Consider the following 16,193-nt stretch of genomic DNA (forward strand, 5'->3'; position numbering starts at 1 on the left):
CTCCCCCATTTGCTACCAATCAAAGTAAATTTTTTTGAAAAATACAAAGAAGGTCATGGTATTATGGTACTGTCCAACAGCTCTACCTGTTACTGTAAACTGAAATTTGCAGCTTCCTACCAATACCACTGATTTCTTTGGGAGGAAGTACTGAAAAGTCTCTTGAAAATAGACTAACACAAACATGGCACACTGTAAAGAGAAAAAGCTGTCACAGTGGTCACAGCAAGTGTTTCTGATGGAAAAAGAATAGATGTAGTAGCTCTGGCAAGTAAGATAAATCAGACATAAGGTCTGATTTAAGAGGTAACAAAGTCAGAACCTTTCAGAACTCTGGCACTCTTTGGATAAAGTCCTCACGCTGCTCCACACACAGCGGGGACGTTGCTGCTGTGCACTGCCATTTACTGTACCTGTCTCAGTCAGTCACCTACTGACTACAGCTGCCTTTCCTCTAGACACAGAAAACTTTGACCTCATCAATCCAAAGACCACATCATTATGTTTCAACATGATGTTCATCTTGGATATAATGCGCTACCTCATTTATCATTTTGATTTCGATTAAAGGCATCTAATTGCCTTAGAGCTAGTTAAAAAAGAATGAAGCATTGATGTTTCTTCTTTTCTTTTCTTCTCTTTACTCTTTTTTCTTTTTTTTCCTTTTTTCTTTTCTTTTGACACACATCACATTTATCCATTTGTGTGTGCTTTATTTATTTTTACTTTGTTTGGAGAATTTTCTTCCAGGGGGAATACCAAGCAAAAGAGTATTATAAATTTACCATCAGTTCTTACAAGTCACACCCATAGTGACTGCAAGCAATCTGTCAATACCACCACAGAACACTGATCCTGTATGCAATACACAACCTATGCAATAATGAAATTTGTTGCTGTTAATACTTCTGTGGAATCTGGGATAATGAAACTATTCTGCACATGATTAATGTTACCTCTTGCAATTCAGTTTTCTTGTACTTTGCAGCATCTGTTCCCACAGTGTCCTCACTTCTATCACTTCTATCCCACCTCCCTTTCCCCATGGAAGGACAGTGCTCAGTGTTGGGCTGCCCAGCAGTGCTGCTGCACATGCTGCACATGAGGAAAGGGAACAGGATTTTACTAGATTAAGGAGCAGAAATCTAGGATTTTTAGGAAGAAGTCTCTCTGCCCCCAGCATCCTCCACCAGCTGTCCACATCCATCATGAGACATGAACTGAGAATCAGGGGTCAATGGAGAGACAATGACTTACCTCACTTCTATCAATCTCTTGGGTGCCATCAATCCCTTATCCAAAATATTGATGAGTTCTAATGTACCTGGTGATATTTTAATACCTTCATCAAGCATGTGTATTGTGAAGGACTCGAGCCATAGCCACAGGAACACAGATGAGAACACCAGGAGCCTGGGGATGGTTAAAACCACTTCGTTCTCCTGACCATGTGTGGTCTCAGGTGACTCTCCTCTGGGAGCTGCTTTCCTTGCAAGAGAGTAACACAAACCCCTCCTACATGCAAAGTGGTCCAGCAGTGGGATTCCTCTGAGCTTCTTTCAACTTTCTTCCAGGGAATATGAAGATCAGATCAGGCACCACTAATAACAGGTTAATTGGACTCAAGTGGCACTTCATTATGCTAAGCAGTTTTTAAAAGGCTGTAATGTTACAATTGGCTGGGTCAGCCACTGAATTTTAAGTAGATTTGGGGTCATTTGAGCAAAGTTTTGGGGTCATTTACAAACTTAACCTAGTCTGGACCTAGGAAGGACTCTACTCTGAATAAATCAGCTTTCTATTTCACAGGAATTTTAAAGGGCATATTTGTCTGAGTGCATATTTGAAAAGGTGTGTTCCTCATATATGCTGTTTGTTAACATTTCTGCATTCCCATCAGCTTTTTATCTCCTCCTTGCAATTAAATTGATGATCAATGGAGACAAAGAGTACTTTAATTTATGGGCCCACAACAAACAGTAAGGCAAAGATTTCCAAAACAAAAATTTCAAGTCTGACCCATTTACCTTTCAGATTACTGTTTTCAAACTGCATTTTCCCAGTACACTTTGTTGCAACTGAAAGATGCCAAAACAACTGTTTTCTTTTACATATAGTTATTCTGTTCCAATGTTTTTTTTTATGATGATCACAGAAAAATAATTTGCACAATGTCCATATACATCAGGAAACACTGGTTTTAACTGCAAGTGATGAAAAAGAAATGCTTTCCTTCCACAATCTAAGACAGCCCAGTCCAGCTACCATCTCTGCATAGCTGGTCTGACTCTGGTTGCTTTCATTTCTACTCAATAGCCCCCACGAATTAATCAGGAAGGTGGCTTCTTTCTGCCCTTTTTGTGAAGAGACAGCTTGCAGTGGGATACCTTCAGTGAAGGTAGTGTCAGCTCTCACCAGACTGCCTCATGTATCAGGCACTTTACTCCTTTGATTCTTCAGGGGGCTGAAGCCAGTCCCACCATTCTCCAAAAGCTCCCAGTTCTCGCTGGAACCCAAACCTTAACTGAAAAGTACAATCCCAGCTCCCAGAAACAGACCACAAAAGGTAGGATAACAAAGTTAGAAGTATAACTCCACTAAAACACAGGTTAAAATGATGTTTGAAGCTTTTCCTTTCTTTTAAAATCTCAATATAGAAGAAAATAATATAATGACATCTTGTGTGTCTGGCTAATGCTATGCACAGCCTGGTTTATGTTATTATTAAAAGCATGAATCATGTAAGTGGCATCTTTACACTGAAGCATTCACCTCTATTATTAGTTTGCTTTTACAATGTTGGAAATTAATTTTGGCACAGATGTTGCTCTGTTAGCAATGTTATAGCTTACAGGCATACAGATAAATTGTAAGAAGATTTAGTGACCAAAGAACCTGAAAAACAGTCCCCCAAACCAGAAAAGCAAATACAGAGTCTGATAGCTCAGATAACCTCTCTTAATACAATAAAGTAAGTTGCTTTATGTTGGCACTTCAGACGTTTAGATATGTGCCCCTCAAGGCAGATTCTGCACCCTGAATCAAACAGCTCTGTGATGGGACAGGAAAGTGGCCCTGCAAAGGTAAACCCAAATGGGTGTCTGAAATGGCAAGCAAGCTTATGGTATGATGGAAAGTGATCTGTGGAAGGCTTTGAGACATATGAAAAAGGAGAGGGCTAACAAGGTAACTGAAAACTGGGACAAGGTGCATCAGGAATGTGCCTGGATAATATGATATCATTTTTTAATATAATATGGTTGCCTTTCAGATGGGGGAATACAAGTCAGCCAATCCTCTCTCGACATCTGTATGGTATCACAAAGGAATTATTAACTAAAACTGCAAAAATGGGAACAGCACCAAAATGGATTAGGAGATGAGGACATTCCTGAAGAGATAACAAAGGGCTCTCACAAAGAAATGTAACAAAGTAAAACAATTTTTCAGGAGTGAGGCTAAGCATCAATTCAGCATTATCTCTGGCAGAGAAAATGGGAACATCCACTAGTATTTATTGATAAAACAGGTGGCATTATCAGCATAGAAGACTCATGATGCAGAAGGCCAGGCTAATAAATCCAAACAAAATGGAATAATTTACAAAATCCAAGTTCATGACACAGGGACAAGTTCCCTAAGTATTTGCAGTCTTTAGGAGTCCTGGCAGCTGAAAATGAGCACAGAAGGAGACCTGTGTATACAGGTTGTGTCAGAGCTCTGACCTGGCTCTTGTCACTCAGCTTCTGAAGCCAAACTGGGCAGAAACTGGGAAAAGGCAGGTGCATACAGAAATTTCCAAAAAAGACAGATAAAGAGTAGTGCCCACTGGACACGGACAGCCCTGGGGAGACCTCACAGGTGTGCTGTGCACAGCTCCCTCAGCTATTTCTGCATTGAAGAAATAGAGGCAGTGAACACGAAGAGGATGCTGACCGTGGGCTCACTGGGGAGGCTGTGTTAACACACCAGATGGGACAAGTCAAAGGAAAGCCAAGGCTGAGAACAGACATGACTGACCTTTGTAATGCAGCAGGAGATTAAAAAGCAGAGAGGGGAAAAAAGCAGCTTGAGCCAAGTACAAAGTTCAAATGAGTATAAACCAGCCATAAGGATCCTTTACTCTGGAGATCATGAGCTTGTTCCTCCCAACTATGGTAGCCCTGTGCTGAAGCAATCTCCCAAATGTGCAGCAAGGACACATAAGTCTCCCTCCTTCCTGGATGGACCTGGCTAAGGGCTTGGACACTGTTACATCATGGCTGTAGATGAGACAACCAACCTTCACGACCCAGGAAATTTTTTCCAGGACCGATTGTTCCATTTCAGCTGGAAGTGCCAAGGAGTCAATAAAAGTTAGAAAAATATGGATGGCACGTGCTTAGAGATGGGAATATGGAAAAAGGACCAACCATTGAAATACATGGAGAAAGCCCTCGTGGATGGCAGTCCCCTATAAGCAATAATATTTGCTTGTGAGAGTCTATATACATATAACTACAGCCATAATGAAACACTACACTCTTTAGCCACTGATTTTATGACTCCTATTAACTAAAATATCTAGTAGGACAATTAAAACCACTACTTCCTTCCTCCTCTGCTAATGACATGGGAAGAGAAGTGACCCTACCTGTGCCAGTTTGCCTCATAGCAAGTGTGCACCCTCACTGTGCAGGGCAGAACCTGCATGACAGCACCAGCTCCTGGCTCCTTTCCCTCCCACAGGCTGCAAGGATCCTTCAACAGTCACCTGCAGTTCACCATCTCCACAAAGAGGAGATGGAACATTATGTTGAATTACAGATGGTCCCTAAGCACCTTGTGTAAAGGAGCAGAGAGAGAATAAAAATTTACTCCAAAGTTAAAAAACCTAGAAAAAGTGCAAAAGGAGCAGCACTGAATTTATTAAACTTGACCATTTTTTGCTTGCCATTTAGAATTTTTTTTTAAATCTCCAGGAAAATCTAGTGGGCCAGACTGCTTTTGTTCCACTTGGAGAAGAATCTTCCTGAAAAGCCTGTGCAACAGCACAGAGTGCAGCTTTGCCTTTGCAGGAAAAAGTCATCACTGGTTCAGAAAGGAATCACCAAATGATCTGTGCCCAGGGCTTCACTGTTTTGCTCATAGTCTGTTTTGTCAAGGAGGAAGAAGAGGAGCAGAGCAATCTGCCAGGTTGGAAAGGGGGTGGAAATTAGTGTTGGCAAATCTGCAGTGTGCTGAAAGTACTTATTAAACTTAAATAAAAGGTTAACTGCCAAGGACTATGATTTTTTTTCCATTTTTCATATGGTTGTTTCTTTGCAACAACTGAACACTGACTTGTTTGCAAGAAAATGACTGATTTCTACTGAGAGAAAGAGGTTGGGGATTTTTCTCTTTTTAATTGACTTCATCAAGTACTTCTCAAAGGGGTAACCAGAGAAACAGAAAAACACATGCTTTCCAGCTCATATTTACAATGTTTTCTCTCTGAAATTCATGCACTGCTGTAAGACTGTGTAATACAGTAGTGTCTAGGGACAGAATGGGAGTGAGTGTTGGTGTGTACCTTGATCCCTGGAGGAAAATATCCCCTCCAATATTTTTCACATTTACTCAGAAATACCTAAACCCACTGCACTCCTTTCATGCCAAGAAGGGAGCCAAGAACTCAAGGATATTTTTTTCTTCTCTCCAAATAGCATATTTCCCACTCAAAAGAAAAAAAATCCCATCAGTCTGACAGACTTCCAGGAAACAGGGAGATTATTGTTTAGTTGCTAGGGTCCAAGCTCTGTTTCTTTAGGCACTGACAAGAAAGGGGCTCTTCTACATCCCTGTTTACATAGCTAATGAATATAGGAGAATACTTAGCAACCTTTTGTCAAGTAGCTTGAGGTTCCCCTTCCTAAAAACAGATTCATCAAGATGTAGTGCAATCATTTAGCTCTGTTTCAGTGCATGTTTATAGGGGAAATTATTACTTCACGTTACATAGACATGTTTTTTCCATGTTCTCTAAAGGCTTCAGGGTTTTTTAAGTACATTTTTTGTAACATTATTCACCTATTTCCCCCTTTCTTCTCAAGAAGTCTTTTATCTGCTATTTCTTCATTTAAAAAGAGCTTATTATTCTAAGAATATACTAAAATATGCTATATTCTCCCCATTCTGTTTCACCAACAAGGAGAATGGCAAAAGCTGTTTGGTTTCAGGAAAAGGAGACAGATGAAATGCAAGAAAGAGATTATACAGACAGATTTTTAAGGTGCTTCATAAAAGTGAACCCAAATGCCACAGCTGCCGTCCCAAAACTCACCTTCCTGCAGGGAGAGCCAGCAGCCATTGCTTTCTCTAAAGGGTGTAACACCTCAAAAGGGGGTCACCTTTTTGTAGCCCAGGAGTGATTCATATGCAAAGGGCAGGGTCCTGGCACCCAAACATGATAACCTGTTTGCACAATATCACACCTGCTCAATATGAATCCGTGTCCACCATGATGACTTTGGTCTTGCAGGTAGTTAATGGGCAAAGAGGGGATCAGCTGGTTTTGACTTCTGCCCATGGGCAAACCAGTTCCCCCCAAGACATCTCAGTTTGGATTTTACGTCTGCCCATAGTGAAGCAACAGCTCTCTTTCTATTGAAGTTTTAATTTAAAAGTGTTTCAAGCTGCTCAGAGAGGCACCTGGCTTCCCAGGCAAATTACTGAAATACTTTCTTCACACTAATTTCTCCCTTCCCCCTGAAGCCAGCAGGTGACATCTGGAAAACATACAAACTAAAGAGAAACCTGTCATTTCAAAGGCTTTAGTAACTCCACTCGCTGCGTGTGGGCGCTGCAGCCGCGCTGACCTCCCGTACCACGGGGCCGGGAAGCTCTGCAGGAGAGGGGCCAGCAGCCTGGCCATGCACCACTTCCCCAGCACAGACACCTCAGTGTGCCTTGTGTCAGAAGGAGCAGGAATGTCCTGAGCCAGAGTGAAAGAGCATCCTGTGGAGTTTAGCTGAAACAATGCAGTTTAAGGTGCTGGGTGGTATGACTCAGTTCTAGGAGAAGATGTTTGTGGTATGGAGGGAAGTCAGTGTGTGGCTTGCAGGATTCTACTCTCAATATTCTACTCTCAATATGTTGGCACACAGTTCTGCTGAGAGCAGGAGATAGCCACACCTCATAGCCAGCCACAAGAGAGCCTTCTCCAGCTCGTGAGGTGTGGCATTTTTGGGATCCCCCACAGTAGGGAGGAAATGATGAATTTAACTTTATGTTCTTAGAAGGCTAATTTATGATTTTATTATATTAAAGAATACTATACAAAAATTGTACTAAAGAATAGAGAAAGGATACTTACAGAAGGCTTAACAAGATAATAATGAAAAACTCATGACTTTCACCAGAGTCCCAACACAGCTGGACCAGGATTGGTCATTAAGTAAAAACAATTCACATGAAATTAATCAAACAACTACCTGTTGGATAAACAATCTCCAAACCACATTCCAAAGCAGCAAAACACAGGAGAAGCAAATGAGAATGTTATTTTCCTTCTTCTCTGAGGCTTCTCAGCTTCCCAGGAGAAGAATCCTGGTCAAAGAGGATTTTTCAGAAAATATGATGGTGACAGTGAGGAACGTGGGTATCAGTCAGTGGCAGGAGAAGCACACAGCACGGTCTTTGTCACTGACCCAGCGCTGCTGCTGGCACAGGGCTCTGCAGTGGTGCTGTCAGAGAGACTTGGAGCATCACAGCTCTCTGCCTGCCTGCTCCACTGTGTGGGCCTGACATGCAGATCTGCATTCTGAAATGCACAGGAGCAAAAGCAGAGGAATAGAAAGACAAGAGAGAGTGAGACAAATGAGTAGGCAGAGGATAGACAAGCTCTTCCTTCCAGGTCAGTGTGTCACACATTCACACAAGTTGTGCTTCATGACTGCATTTTGTCAGGTGCACCTGCATTCTCACCAGTAAGGGGCTTTCTTCTTCTCTACCAACTCTGCACACTGTCAAATCACCTTTACTCTTTTCTTGTCTTTTCTCTTCCTGAGTCCACTGGCCTGGAACTGACTAGAAGATTCCTCACTGCTCAATCACCAGTTACTTCCACAGCCTCGGGCTGATTATTGCCTTCTTTGAAATGGGGGAGCACTTCTGTGCTTCAAATACATAGTAACAGGCTTAAAAAAAATAAAACTAAAAAAGCTAGGTACTTGGGTGTGCAGCAATGAGTACCCTACATACACCAGAGATCTTTTATTTCGAGACAAGAGATGCTGCAGGGCTGTAGATTTGTTTTACTACATGAAACAAATTCGGTGCATGTGACACAGAGGCACTGAATTTGCTCTCTCTGGTGGCACTTAGTGCAGCCTGGTAGGCTTAGCCTGTCTGTGCTGGCTGGCTCAAGCGGCTGTGATGCCAGGAGAAGGTAGTGCCCTTCTGCATAGTCAGTTCCTGCTCTTCTAAGGCTCATAAATCAGGAAAAGCATGGCATGAACAGCATCCTCTGGGCCCCACATTCCCTATAGAATGCTGGGCAGGTGAAGTGTTACACCCACACTTTGGGTGTATAACAGAAATGCAGGAGGCTCGCACAAGAGCTCTGTGAATTTGCCTGTGTTTGTGCAGTGGGAAAGAGCCAGGTGGGGAATCCACCTGTTTCATCTGCCAGTCCAAGAAATTAGCCCCCAGGGCAATGACTTCAGGGCCAGAAGCAGACTGGGATACCAGATTTTGCCACATTTTGGCCCCTCTGGGGATGGGGTTTGACCTTGGGCACAACGCTGTGCTGCCGTGGCTGGCCATGAGCAGAGCCAGCATTGTCCTCTCAGCTGAGAGCAGGAGCCACAGAGCTGGGAGCATCCAACTGCACCCCACTGCAGGAACGTGCCCCTGGCCTGCCAGACTTTAGAAATGTGTTTGATAAAAGTGCCAAGACTTCAAGGCTGAAACAAGAACAGGGGTGAGATGGGACTTGCTCAAGCTATATTACTCTCATCATTTTTGGCAGGTACTGAAGTACAAAAATCCTTGTACTATGCCTAAGAACTGATTTTTAAAAATGTAATCTCACTGTAAATGCACTAAAAACATAACATAAAAGGAAAAATGATTTAAACTTTGCAGACACTTTTTGGCTTTGACTTGTCTGAACGACCATGAAAAGTGAGGATGAGGAACATCTAATGCCTTTTTACTGTGGACTTCAAAGCATGTTAAAGTAACATCCACAGCCAGATATTTCAAAACAATGTGTAATGATCTGTAGTAAAAGTTACAGTAATATTTAAATCACATTTCCTTTCAATGCTGCTGGCATTGTAGTAGAGCTCAAAGTCAAATTAACAACAACAAATTATTTAATGAGCAGCATTATGGTGGCTGTGTAATGACACGTAGGAGGACTGGTGCTGGTAGTTCAGAGGCCATTACAACCATATGGAGTGATTAGATGGAATCACCATGGAGTGATTAGATGGTGCTTGAGGGTCCCACTCAGTCCTTCATGCCCAGACATGGAGCTTCCTTTTGGACAGAGAGTTGGTGTGGCCAGCAGGAGGCACAGGCGGCTCTGTGGTGTTCAGAGATGAAGAATGGCTGTAATTTGGGAGAAAAGCCAGATCGTTGCCATGAGTATGGAGACTTTTCTCCCAAAAGACATGGCATAATCAGAAATAAGAAAACTAAACTCAAAAAAAAGCACAGCAATCTCAGTCCCTTCAGCAGGCAGGGGGGAGCTGATGAAGGAGATGTGGGTGAGAGCTCTGACTTGTGGGAAGGAAATAGGGGCTGGAAGGTTGTAGGGCCAGAGGCAGAAGGGTGCCCAAAGCAGGAGATATGGGCAGGTGCATCAGAGTCTCAAGAAGCAGGAGGTGAACAACAGAAGACTATTTTTCTTTGAACCATCATATCCTGAGCATTCTCTGTGGCTTGTTTCTTCCTCCAAGCTTTCAAGGAGAAAGCTTTAAGTAGCAGAGAAGACAGATCAATAAAAATCCAGACAGACCACATGAAAGACCTCCAAGGTAGACCAAAGAAAAGTGGTCTACCTGAGAAAAGTGACCTCCTGAAGCTGTTGCCAAACAGTACCATGTATACAGTATAAACACTTTTTCCTGCATTCTGGGGAACTTTCAGGAGATAAGTATGTGAAACATGATCAGTGCTTTCCTCTGCTGATAATTCAGCAGCAACAAAAAATGGCATGTTGATTAATTTGACTAGTTTGGTTTGCTTTATATGTGGTCTTCCAGGCACACAGATGCTGAAGCAAAATCAAAATCAAAAATCAAACCCAGGCAAAATCAAACTGAAAGTATTTTACCCTATGGGATCCAAGGGAGGCCACAGATTCAGATTCAAACCCCAGGCTTCCCTTCAGCCTTTGGTTCCCAAAACTCTGGGGGACTGTCAAACCTGCAGTCACGTCTCCTGTGGCAAGGTTTAGCTCAGGACACAGGGAACATGAATGATCACAACAAGGTTCTGTGAATTCTCATCCTTTCTAGACCCTGGTTTTCTTCAGATTTCCCCTGAGCCTGACCCAGTTCTGAAGACTAGCACCACAGTGCAGAATTCACCATGGAAGACACAGCTTCTGCTGTCTGTGAACATCTCCTTGGGAAAAGGGAAGTTTTGCTAGAAGCTAAAGCCTGCCCACTTTTATATAGCAGCCTCTCTGAGTACATTGCATCCCGTCCCCTGTCACCAAGCTGCTGGCCAGGTATGAAGAATGTTATCTCTCTTTGGCTCCAACAGTTCCAAAGACTGTGGCTGGTCGTTCTGCTTAGCAGAGGAAAATCATCCCTACCAGAAGGGAAGCTGTCCAAACAAAAATTACTTTCCTGAGCTGGCACATCTCACCCAATTAATCTTGCAGCAGCCTACCAAACTCAGGCTGCATTTCTCTTTGGGTTTTTTTCATCCAGTACTACACATGTCAGAGAAAACTTGGATGTCATAACAACTTCTCAGGAAAGCAGACTATAGGAGATTCAGAAAACTGAATTGAAAGTGTATTTCTGAGCTGCCACATAGCCTGTGTCTTCCTTCTGTATCATAAAGGGATAGCATAAAATCATACAAAGAAGTAGCTTTTCTTACTCGGGCAGGCTAAGTTTAAAACCATGGTTTCTAAATGTTTCCTAAAGAGCCAAGCTGTCCAATGCTCTCTCTACATTTCCCTGGATGACACATGAGGCCAAGGACTTCTAGTTATCCAAAAAGCCAGAAATGGTGCTCAGAGTTGCTCCCAATGAACCTCTTACTGCAATATTTTAAAGACATGTACACAGCTTCTGACCAACCAAACTGCCTTACCCTGGAGGGCAGGCTATGGCATGGCAGGAAGATAAACCAGTGCTTTCTATTTGCTGTCTGTGAACTCAGCCAAAAAGACTGAAGCATTACACATGCTATGGCACATCCACAAAAACTTGCTGTGCCAACAAGAGCTAACAGCCTGGAAGGCCACTATGCATGGTAAAAATCACAGACTGGTTGCTGTGACATTCTATGAGTTTATATCCCCGAAGCAGACAAATTAAATGAGGAATGCCTTCACTTTTTGCATAGCCCCCCGTAAGCCTTGACAGTGAGTTATTGCTGACTAAGCCAGTAGCTGTGCTGTGCACACACCCCATGTTTCCCTGACAGCCTCCACTGTAAGACCCTCTTGTAGTTTAATCAGAAGTTTGCCTGTCTTAAAATACTTTGAGCAACATTTTCCTGCTGTGAAGATGGTCAATCTCATCTGAACTTTAGGCACCCTACAAGGTGCCTAAACCCAACGAGGTTAACCTGTGTAATGGGTGGCAGCAGGGCTGTGTGAGAGGCTGAGAAGCCCCACTCAGGGGCAGCTGTAATGAGCACCTGGTGCTGTCCTCCCTGGGTGTCTCTGTTCCAAGGCTGATGAGAAGGTGAGCTCCTCCTGTCCCTGCAGCTGTGGTTTCTGGGTGCTGGTGGCTGTGAGGAGGCTCCAGACTACAGCAGAAGGATGTAGTTTTAGAGGTGCCCCGGGATGGAGAGGGAATTGCATGCAACGATTAGGAACGAACTCCATGCAAATGTTGCAAAGGTTTCAATGCAAAAGTTGGGAAAGCATGATTGAAACAGATCTGAGGAATAACTGGGAATGTGGGACTGACTACCTGAATCAGGAGGCAGATTTGGGAGATGGGAGGAAGGGGGAGAGGTGTGTACTGTCAATGCAGCTGTGAGGCATGTTTAGGGGCAGGTGAGAGCACTTAACCTGATAGGTAGAAAAAGAAACTTAGGCTGGGCCGTGGGATGAGGAGAAGACTGAGATGTGGAAGAGAGAAAAGGTCTTCAGCTGGCAGCAAAGCAGGAGAGAGATAAAAGCTCAGACTAAGAGAAACAGGAGGCTGGAGTCAGTGACAAGATCCTAAGGAAGATGAAGCTATCAAAACCTGAAGGCCGGTTGGTGTGGGACAGGAAAACTTAAACCTGGCTTTTCCTAAGTACTAAATGCTTGGCTTGCAGTCTGTGCTGTGTTGTTTTAGGGTAGACTCCACATGTAATGACTGCACAAGGGCTGCCATCCATGTCTGGGTGATGTGACTTTTGAGGTGGACAAGCCACCAGGCTAGGAGGCCATCTCAGCTGAGTACCTTTGGCAAGTGCATGCCAGTCAGGAATGGAGCCCTAAGGACAGAAACAAAGCCCTCCTCAGCCCACCCAGACACCTGTGTGTCTTCTGTGATGCTGAACAGATGCTTCCAGGAGGGTCCCCCACAGTGACCACCTCTCCAGGAGCTCAGCAACAGGAGGGCTGTCAGGTGCTGCTGCTCCTTTTGCACCTGCAGACAGAGATGGCCCAGGGACTGCAGTGCCAGAGCCTGCCAGAGGAGACAGGGAGCATGCATGCAGCAAGGCTGAGCTGGCAGCAAGTGGCTTTCCTGTATCAGAAACCTCATAATGGATCTGCAGGCTTAAAGGAGTCTTTCCCCACCACTAGGAGAATTGCCCAGAATGTGCTGCTTCTCATTCTAGTTACAAAGATCAAGCTCTTTGCCTGGTGACCAGCTGGCCCCTCTGCCAGTGCCTGATGAGGAGTGATTTCAGCTCTCTGTGGCTCTCTGCACAGTGGCATGTACACTGTCTGCAGCCTGGCATCTGCTTGCAAAGCCACCAGCCCAATTGCTCTGAGCCATGATCCCCTGGGGCAGGTATGGGATACCCTTTGTCTCCACGGATATATTTGGGCTGAAGGCACCCATAGCTGGAATAGTAATATGTCTCCCTCAGCCACTGGAAAGAACGCATCTAGCCATGTACCACCATGCACATCTCATGGTGGCACCTGAGGGCCCCTGTGGGGCAGGGAGTGCACACAAATGAGCCAGCATGGATGATATACAGATGAGGAACCCAAATGAACAGGCAGTGGCACCAAGGTGATCATTCAATCCATGTGGCCATAGCTTCCTAGGGACTCCAAGCTGACTCTTCCTTCCTGCTAACAGCTGCTTTCAGACCAGGCATGTGCCAGGAGCCATCTCCCTTGACTGAGGTGGAAGAAAGGATGGATATCCTGCAGCTTGCTGCCGCCCACAGCTGAACAAGGAGCTCTTCATGGGGCCTGCCCACCAGTGCACCAGGCAGGAGATTCTTGTGTGGATCAGCATTCCAGTGCCCCCTCCTCAGAGACCAGAAGGTAGCCCCAGCTGGGAAAGGCCAAGGCCAAGGATCCAACTTTTCCCACTGCTTCTACAAACCATTTGGCAGCATGTGGTGTGCATTTGTGTCCCCCTTTTAACCAGCCAGAGCCTGTACTACCAGAAAGCCAGCATGGAGCAGACCCTGAGGCACACCTCCCCCCAGCCTCATCCACTGCTGCTGCTTTAGCAGTGTCCAACAGCTTTTTCCAGAAGAGCAATGACTGTGCAGGAGGCAGAGACCTCTCCGTGCCCACAGCATGCCATGCCAGCTGCTCTCCGCGGGACAGAGCCAGCGCAGGGATGTGGCTCAGGCAGGAGTCGCCTGTCAGGACACAGCTGGTGGCACTTGGCGGTGCTGGGTGCTGGGCACAGAGCCTCCCCTGGGCTGGGAAAGGCATGAGCTGGGCCTCTGTGATGGGCTGCGTGCTTCGGAGCCAAAACTCACAGGGTTTGAGGCCAAACAGATGGACTTCACTGGGAGAAGGGGGAGGCCACCTGAGGAAGGGTAACTCAAGCCAACACCAAACATGTGTAGGGCTCCTTAGCAACAAGAGATTACCCTAAGCACGCCATTGCATTGCAGACCTCTGGACATGCACAGGCTCTCCCTTATTCACACGTGCTAAAACCCTCCTTGGACTTCAGCATCCTCAGTGGCCTCCCTGCAGCAGCCTCCCTGTGCTGCTCCATCCTGCTCAATGGAGCCCGTGAGCCAAGCCCTGGCACTTCTTGTCACTTTCCCACACCATGGGGTGTAATATCAAGCACCAAATGTACCTCAGTCTGCCTTTTCTTTTCACCCAGGGATATCACAGGTTCCTGCTGTATCTTAGATCTATGAGAGGAAGAAGAAAGTCAGCACAAGGGTTTTGAAATGGATACCATTACCACCAGCAACACACAAATCATGTCACAATGCTGATGACTTGTAGAGATTCAAAAATGCTGCTGCTGGTGTTGCTAACTCAGAACAGCCTTACACGGGCAGGTGATTCCATTAATGCTGCCCTTTAACTAAGCCCCAGCACCACCTCTCTGAGTTCCTTGGATGCAATCCTTTGCCTGACCACACACAAGCTGTCCCACACTCCTACCTGGAGCGCATGGTTCCCACTGCCTGTTCTGTTTGAGAGGCCCATGGCAGAGACACAATGAGAAGCAAGCCAGGGAGCCTTCTCCTGGAAAGCATAACTGGGAGCAGGGCCACGCTCAATATTTGCTTCTTTCCCATATATAAAATCCTCCCCAAGATGGGAGTGACATGCGCCGCAGAGAACTCTGCCTTCCTCTCGAATGCTTCTCCTTGGCTTGTTGCCTTTCATAGCAAAGCTGTAACTCCTCTAGTGATTTCCTTTCATCATCCCCACAGAGCTTGTCCTCTTGCTGCTACCTTCCCCAGCTGTGCCAGTGTCTATGGCAGTGTGATCCTGTCCCATGTGTGCAGAGGTGTATAAACAGAGCAGGGCTAGTGAAAAACCCCCTCTCCCTCCCTATCTGGATCATGTGTTCAAATCCAAAACAGTTTGGAGGCATCACTGCTCCATCTTCTGGGTCCTGTCATCAGCAGCCTGTGCTCTTACCAGGACGTAACCCAGCTGGCCTTTTTTTCTGCGAGCTGCTCCCTGATGTCATAACGTGATTGATGAGCAGGAAGAGCCAGACAGAAAAAAGACAATAGGGAGAAAAGAAATGGGAGAGAAGGCAGTGGATGAGAGCAATGGGGAAAACCCCTTATAATAGTGAAAAACAGGCAGAAAATGGAAAAGAAGGAAGGCAGACGATGACCAAGTAGAGAGAAGAAGGAAAGAAAAACTAAAGAGAACAAAGAATTTAAAGCAACAGGAAACTGAGGAAGTAAAAAAGGCAAATAGTAGCTGAGGCTGTCCCCATCTTGAAGATAAACAATCTGAGAGAAAGCTTTTTGGCTAGCACATGGTAAATAGCTCAGTCAGGAGTTGCAGTTGCTGCCCTTTCTGTGGGGCTGGGGCAGTCATTTGTCACAGGCAGGATCAAAGGCAAGCCAAGAGACTGTGGAGGGAGTTACTGCAATAGGATCAGAGGCAAAATCTGTCCTGCAAGCTGGAAAGGGTCATTAAATCAGTTATCAGAGAGCTGATCTGTTACAAGCTCATGCTCGGTTTGCTTGGCAGCAGTGTGTTTCTGTGTCCATGTCCTGCTCACTGCACTCACCTGGGGAGCACAGCTCACACACAGCACACCAGCAAGAAAACTTTCTGCCTCCTGAGAGAGTGGGCCAACCTTTGCTGCATGCACAGATCTGTGCTCTTCCAATGTAGCTATCCAACTAGTTATAAAGCTGGTCTCTCACAAATAAAAGTCTGTTTGAGCTCTGCTTAATATATTTTTTTCATTGCTGAGATGAAAACCTTATGATGAAAGCCCACATTTTACCAATTTAAGGAATACTAAAAGAAAGAAATGCAGATACATTAAATGTCAAATCAGAGGAAATGAGTAAAACTCCCTTTATTCTCTTTATAACCTTCTGAGGATACACATGCAACCAACCCAGTT

This window comes from Haemorhous mexicanus, chromosome 3 (genome assembly GCF_027477595.1).
Source record: "Haemorhous mexicanus isolate bHaeMex1 chromosome 3, bHaeMex1.pri, whole genome shotgun sequence".
NCBI classification, from domain to species: domain Eukaryota; kingdom Metazoa; phylum Chordata; class Aves; order Passeriformes; family Fringillidae; genus Haemorhous; species Haemorhous mexicanus.